At 51.3% G+C, this 7,895-nt stretch overlaps 1 long non-coding RNA gene across 1 annotated transcript; it reads left to right on the top strand.

Annotated features, from left to right (window-relative positions):
- Positions 1 to 630: 630 nt before the first annotated feature.
- Positions 631 to 2,356, top strand: LOC128947999 (uncharacterized). The gene is made up of 3 exons (XR_008484079.1): positions 631 to 694; positions 1,981 to 2,046; positions 2,199 to 2,356. It is a non-coding gene; the product is annotated as an uncharacterized LOC128947999 (long non-coding RNA).
- The last annotated feature ends 5,539 nt before the right edge of the window (positions 2,357 to 7,895 follow it).

The following is a 7,895-nucleotide window of genomic DNA, read 5'->3' as shown; positions in this document are numbered from 1 at the left end:
AGACTGGGATCCTATGGACTCGGATTATATGCAGCTGGGATCCTATGGACTGGGATAAACTGGACTGGGATAGCCTGCACTGGGATCCTACGGAAAAGGATAAACTGGAATGGGACCAAATAGGGATTGGGACTGTATAAACTGGAACCCTGTGAAATGGGATCCTATAGACTGGGACTGCACAGACTGGGACACTATGGATCCGGGCCATACACGCTGGGATAAACTGGTCTGAGATTCTATGGACTGGGATCCCACCAAACTGGGATCACATGGACCGGGACTGGAAATACAGGGATGGCATGGAAGAGGAGGGATAACGGAGATCGAGAAAGGATGGAAAAAAGAGGAGTAGGTGGGGTTAGGGAGGAGCAGGAGGAGGAGGAGGGGTAAAATGGGAGGGAAGAAGGAGGAGAAGGAGGGAGGGTCAGGGAGGAGGAGGAGGAGGGAGGGAAAGGGAGGGACAAAGGAGGAGAAGGAGGTGGGGAAAGAGGAGGAGGAGGAAGGATGGAAGAGGAGAAGGAGGTGCGGTTAGGGAGAAGGAGGAGGAGAAGGGATGGAACAGGAGGAGCGGGAGGAAGAGGAAGAGGAGGTACAAAGGCGGATCAAGGCTGAACAGATGGAACCATGCGCTGGAGCCCTGCCTGAACGTGCGGCCCCCACCTGTGGGATCATCGCCCCCCCTGTTGCGCCGGTTAGCGGGGAGGGGGAGCCCGGCCCAGACATCCCGGGGGGTCCCTGGGTGGGGTTTTTGGGGGCATGTTTGGAGAATGAAGCAGTCCAAGGTGTCGGATTTTGGGGCTGTTTAGATGGTCTGGGAAAAGCCCAAGATGGCCTTGGGTCACCCGTGCTCCAAAGGACGAGAAGAAACTTCAGATTTTTTCTCGATCTCGGTGTTTATTAATTGCTTATCTAAAAGATTTTCTCTTGGCCTGACAGAGTTCTGCTCAGCAGTCAGCCATGGGCACACACACTGAGAGCCCCTGGGGCGGCCACCTATCTTTATACCCGGAGTTACGTATACAATATTTATCATTTTTCTCCAATACCCTCTACCCTTATTAACCAGTGTTCCCCTAGTAAGGTCCAATCCCAGAGTGCCAACACCACCACAGAAGATGGAGGCCTAGAGGAAGAAGAAGAAGGAGAAGGGCACGCCCCAATTCCTCCATCTTACTTCTATAGACCCCCCTGTACAGAAATCTTAAACCCTGTATCTCACACTCCAATTAACTTATCCCTTCACCATTCACCCCGGTGAAATCCTCCTGTCCTCATACTGATGTCATCTCCCCTGTGGGATCAAAGTCCAGCCACCAGACATTTCTGGCAACATTCCAGGACTCCCGAGCCCCCCAGGGGTGGTCTCGTTCACCCTGCACCCCAGTTCTGAGAGACTGAGATCCCACACAAGGCTGAGCGGAAAAGGCCCCTCGGGGGGGACATCGCGGGGTGCCGGTGGCGGCTGCCGGCAGAGGCAGCCTGGAGGAGCAGAGCCCTGTGTGCCCCAGGAGTCCAAAGTGGGGAGCCCAGAGAGGGGGGAGCGCTGCCATTGGCGGGAGCCTCAAGAGCCTGGAGAGGGGCAGGGGGGACTCCTTGGAGCCGCTGCAGCCCAGAGCAGAGAATGAGGGGAGAAGGGAGCCCAGGAGCCCAAACAGCCCCGGCATCCCAAAATGGGGAGAGCCAAGAGGGGGGAGCTTTTGGCATTGCTGGGACTGCCTGCAGCCTGGGCAGGGCAGGGACCGAGGAGAAGGGGGACCCCCAATCCAAGCGTGGCCCCAGCAGCTGGGACAGGGGCAACCCCCAAACACCAAAGACGAGGGACCAGGGGTGGGGAACTCCTGGGAGGCTTTTCCAGGGCTGAATCTTGGTGTTTGGGAGGTTTTTATGCCACCCAGATTGCCAGTGACTCCTAGAGATGGACTTGGGCAGAGGGACCGTCAAACTCAATGTGCTCATCCCTTGTTTTCCCCAAACCAGGATTTCCCATTGCCAACCCTTGGCAGGCTGTGAGGAAGAGGAAGATGCCCACGGACACTGAGGCAGGTGAGGAGGAAGTCAGTGCCCCTTTCCCCTCTGTGCTGCTCCATCTCCCAGCCCAGCATGGGCCCGACTGCAGATCAGCCCTGGGGGATCTCCTTGCCCTTGCCTATGGTATGGAGGCAAATCCCATCCTGTCCTTGTCCTTCCTCCCCCAGAGCAGGAGCTGAGCATGGAGAGCAGGGAGGACAAATGCCCGTGGCAGAACCTGGTGGAAGAGGCCATTTTGAGCGGCTCCACGGCGCAGGAATCCAAAGGGGAGGAAAAGCCCTGGAGATACCGCACAAGGAGGGGCTGCAAACGCAGCTGGCAGGGATCTGAGGGGGAAAGAGCCAGCCTGGGCCGGGAAGGCGGCCGGAGATGGAGCCAGAGCTCGGAGCTGGTGCTCCATGAGCAGCTCCGTGATGGGGAGAAGCCCCAGAAACCTGTGGAGTGTGGGAAGAGGTTCCGGGGGAGCTCTGACCTGATGAAACACCAGAGGACCCACACTGGGGAGAAGCCCTACGAATGTGATCAATGCAGGAAAAGATTTAAGACCAGCTCCCATCTCCTCCAGCACCAGTGCACGCACACAGAGGAGACGCCCTTCCGCTGCCCCGACTGTGGGAAGGGATTCAGGCACAAATCCCATCTTGTCATGCACCAACAAATCCATACTGGGGAGAGGCCCCATAAGTGTGAGGAATGTGGGAAGAGCTTCAGCCGGAGCTCCAGCGTGATCCGGCACCAGGTAATCCACACCGGGGAGAGGCCCTATGAGTGTGGGCAATGTATGAAGCGCTTCAGCTTGAGATCCCAGCTGATGAGGCACCAGGTGGTCCACACTGGGGAGAGGCCCTACGTGTGTGAGAAATGTGGGAAGAGCTTCAGTCGGAGCTCAACCCTGATCAGGCACCAGAGGACCCACACTGGGGAACGGCCCTACAAGTGTGAGGAGTGTGAGAAGAGCTTTAGCTTGAGAGCCGAGCTGATCCGGCATCAGAGGACTCACACTGGGGAACGGCCCTATGAGTGTGATCAATGCAAGAAGAGATTTAAGTCCAGCTCTGATCTCCTCCAGCACCAGCGCACGCACACAGAGGAGAGGCCCTTCCACTGCCCCGACTGCGGGCAGGGCTTCAGGCACAACTCCCATCTTGTCATGCACCGACAAATCCATACTGGGGAGAGGCCCCACGAGTGTGAGGAATGTGGGAAGAGCTTCAGTCGGAGCTCAACCCTCATCAGGCACCAGAGGACCCACACTGGGGAACGGCCCTATGAGTGTGGGGAGTGTGGGAAGAGGTTCAGACAGAGCGCCAACCTGATTCAGCACCGGAACATCCACACTGGAAAACGGTCGCACAGATGTGGGAAATGTGGAAAGGGCTTCAGGCAGCATTCCTACCTGATCCGCCACCAAAAGATCCACACTGGGGAGAGGCCCTACGAGTGTGATAAATGCAGGAAGAGGTTTAAGACCAGCTCCTGTCTCCTCTGGCACTATCGCGTTCACAGAGAGGAGAGGCCCTTCCAATGCCCCGACTGCGGGAAGGGATTCAAGCACAACTGCACCCTCGTCACCCACAGGCGCATTCACACTGGGGAGAGGCCCTACGAGTGTGAGGAGTGTGGGAAGAGCTTCTCAAAGCGCTCTCACTTGAACAAGCACCAGTGGAGCCACCAGTAAGAGAAGCCCTGCGAGTGCCCCGAGTGCGGGAAGAGCTTCGTGCGCTGCTCCAGCTCCGTCCCCCACTGGAGGAGGCACTTTGGGCACAGCCCTGGTCACTCACATTCCCTGTGATCCATGGTGGGAACACACCTGGCTGCTTCTCCTTTCCGTTTGGCCTGAATTTTCTTCTGCTTCATCTTTGTCTTTTAAAAGCAGCCAAACAGGGTTAAATGAATGAAATTGATCAAAGATGTCCAAAGTCCCTCCATTAATCAGGAGTTGGAGGGGGAATTTAGGACTTGGGGACACATTCTGTGTGGAGTGCCTCTGTGTCTAAGAGGCAGGAATTTGATTTCACCCTTCTTGTGTTGCTAAGAACTCCTCCCTTGACCCAAACCCCAACTCCAGCCCTGGGATACCCTATAAAAACCCCATGGCTCTGCCTTTGCCCTGTCTGTCGGGGGTCAGAAATGGATTCTGGAGCTTTCTCAAACCAAGACCCAACTTGTTTGTTCCCGACATCAGCAGCTGCAGCCTCCCTGCATACCATGAACTCTGGAGAATGGGGGCAGCCAGTGAGGACAGGTCCTGGATTGCAAGATAAGTGTGTGTTCTGTTTGCCATCTGTCAGAGGTGGGGCAGTTATCTTCTGTTCATTGGGCAGTTTATCTCTTCCACAACCAATCCTCCCTCCAGGAGATATCTTCTGATAATGGACTGACCATTAATTATTAATTATCTGCTGTTAATGGGCCATTGAGTGTCTCTGCATGGCTGATAAAATGACATCCTGCCATTAGGTGATGCTCCGCCCAGGAGCAGGAGCCAAGCATTCCTACCTGGATAGAATCTGAGGTTTGGAATTCCACAGCAGCCTTTTCCCACTGGATTCCCAGAGGATCAACCTTTTCCCACTGCATTCCCAGAGGAGCAGCTGTCTTCTCCACTGGATTCCCAGAGGACAGAAGATTCCCCGGCCCATCTGCAGCAGCCCAGACATTCAGAGGAAAACTCCACCCTTCTCCAGGATCCCTGCCCCAACAGAACCACACCTGGCACTGCAGGAGGGCTGCAGCCACCATTCACTGGGACTGCTGCCAACAGCCTGACCCACAGGGTGTCAGGTACTGTTCTGACTCTGTCAGTGGTTTTGTTTGTTTGTACTACAGCATTTGTATTTTTAATTTTTCCTTATAAAACCTGTTATTCCTATTCCCATATCTTTGCTTGAGAGCCCCTTAATTTCAAAATTACAACAATTCAGAGGGAGGGAGTTTACATTTTCCATTCCAGGGGAGGAACCTGCCTTCCTTAGCTGACACCTGTCTTTTCAAACCAAGACAATAACAGTTACTTTAACACACAGATATAAACTACGTTTTAATATCTTTGAAAAGCCAATATTATAATATATGTGTATAACGATAGTGACCTTAAAAACATGGGGGTAGAAAGCTTATGAGGAGGGGAATTTCCAGTAAGGGAAGCAAAATTCCCAGTACTGGGACTGGGCCATGGGACCGACATCTACCATCATTCAGCGAGAGGTTTATTTTTATGGATACGTATTATAATATTGGCTTTTCACAGATATTAAAATAGATTTTATATGTGTGATGTAAAGTAACTGTGTTGTAAAGATACAGTTTTGTTTTCTGTCGTTAATTAAGCTTAGTGAAATAGCTGCTTGTGTGAAACTGCCTGCTTGGATGGGATAACGTCCAATGCACACAGGATGAGGAAACCTGTACAGATCTGCCAACTATCAGCACTCCCCGTCTGAAGGCAGAATGGACCAAGGCCCAAAAACGGGAGGTGATAAGAATGCACTAAAACCACAACCAAGGAATCTGCATGCCCTAAAAAGGTAGATCCAAGGAAGAGCCATGCTAAACCGTTCTTGAAGCATGTAAACTAGTTTGGGGGTAAAGTTTGCTGTGCAAACTATGGGGTCTATGAATATGCAACAGGCTGATGTAAGGGGAAAGGTATTTCAGGGGGATCCCCAGTGCCAAGATGCACCCGGCCGTGATAACCTTTGCTCCATGGTCCTGGTCTCCCATTGTCCTTTGTTAAACTTTTTACATTTTCACAGGAGAGTGAACGTGTTTTTCACATTTAGGAACGGTTTAAGTTTTTATGTTTTTAATGGGAGGGAGTTTTGAAGAGCTACAAGCGGCTAATCTGCCTGCAACAAGGACCATTCCACGGGCTCTTGTCACCTTTCCTGACACGTCTGCTGCAGCTCATGGAGGGTAAAGCCCTGGAGGCTCCTTAGGGGCGGTTATGGACGATTGCAGGCAGCGCCTCGATGCCCTGGATCAGCGATGCCCCCTCCTGGGAACCCCCACATTTTAGGGGAGAATTTGGAGGGTTTTGAGGAGATTTGAGGGAGATTTTGTCTGGGTTTGAATCCTACGCCAAATTTGGTGTCCGGGAGGTACCAAAACCACCCAAAACCCACCCAGAATTGACCCAAAATTACCAAAAATTAACCCAAAATTTCCTCCAAATCCATCCTCTGGGGGTTTGGGGGAGATTTGGAGGGATTTTAGGGGAATTTTAGGGGAGAATTTTTAGTGGGTTTGAATCCTACGCCCACTTCGGCATGCATGAGGTACCCAAACCCCCCCCAAAATCCACCCAAAATTTTTCCTAAGGTGGTTGGGAGGAAGTTTGAGGGGGTTTGAGTGAATTTGGGGGTCCGGGGGAGATTTTATGGGGGTTTTTGGCAGTCATCATCATCCAAAACACAACACCCCATGCCAAAGCCTAGACCAAACCCTAAGGACTGTGCCCCCCATGGAGAGGAGATCAAAGAACTGCACCCCTTCTGGGGAGGAGATCAAAAGCCAGAGGAGACTGAGCTATTAACTCATTAAGTAAAAACGTATTCATTTAATCAAGTATCATTATTTCTGTTACTTTATCCTTTGTGATTAAGTCTCGAATGCTTTTCTATTCCTTGTTAATTTAACTGAATAATATGCATTTTGGTTTTGTAAACTATTAAGTCATATTCCTGATCTTATATATGTGGTCCCATATGTCTAATAAACCACAAACTTACAATTTAGCAGCAGTTTTAATTGAGATAAAATAATACGATCAAATAGCATCCAGTAGTTACAAAAAGAAATTTGGCAGTGGTTTGGATAAAGCATAAGCAAAACCCATCGATCGGGGTATGGGGAGGGCTTCCCACCCTGCCTCACGTGCAAAAGGCAAAAAGATCCCAACACAACTTATATACTGTGTGCTAATACATATTCATCAATATTTTCCTGTAAATCTCCTCCTATTTCCGATTCTTGAAATCTACATCACCACAGCACACGCAGCGCATGCTTCCGCTGTGGCTAAGGGGGCTTATGGCTCTTTGGTGCTCTTCTTGGAGGAAGGCCAGCAGTCTTCCTCGCTGTCCTCTGAATAACCTGGCAGGTTGTACATGTGCCCCAAGTCCTGTGTTATGTAAGTAAGCACTGTGTTCCAAGTAAGCCTTATTATTTTATAGATAAGAGCACTATTTTAGACTCCCTGTCTGGAATTGTCCCAACTTTATTCATGTCACGGCCGATCCTGTCCTGGGAGTTGTCTTAACTTTGTCTTGATGCCAATTCTGACTTGAGAGTCTTCCTAACTTTTGTTCATCAAGGCCAATTCCAATCTCCTGTATACTTTTTCCCACATGTATCATCTACAAAGAAACCCATTTGCTTCATAATATTAATCACATTTACATTTCCAATTATTTTCCAAAAATATTGATATAATTACAATTTTCTTAGCATGAACCACATTCATTTATCACAGAAGGCCAAAAGCTTGGAAAGGATGAAAGAAATGCTCCAATGATGACAATGACAAAACAACCCAATTTATTTTTGACAGCAAATGAACGCCGGCCGCCCTCCAGCCCTCCCAGCCTGGCAGGCCAAGTGGGGCCATTCCCATGGCATGAGGCGCTAGCAGCCTGCGGAGAGAAACCAGAGAGCCACGGTCAGTCACAGCAGGCTCCTGTCCCCCTGTCCCGCCATGGCTGTGCCCAGGCCAGGCTGCTGGCTATGCTCAGAGCCCAAACCTCCCGAACCATTCTCTGTTTGTAGAGAAGGGCAGCGTGGCAGGCCACATTCCACCTCCTCTGCTTAATCACGGCACAGCAACCTCCTCAGCAGCTGCAGGAGCGTCATGCCCGCGTTCCAGC

This window comes from Melozone crissalis, unplaced genomic scaffold, assembly GCF_028551555.1.
Source record: "Melozone crissalis strain CALT ecotype California unplaced genomic scaffold, PUWL_Pcris_2 ptg000111l_1, whole genome shotgun sequence".
In the NCBI taxonomy this organism is placed as follows: Eukaryota; Metazoa; Chordata; class Aves; order Passeriformes; family Passerellidae; genus Melozone; species Melozone crissalis.
The sequence above is the reverse complement of the archived record's forward strand: the minus strand, read 5'-3'. Positions and strand labels throughout refer to the sequence as shown.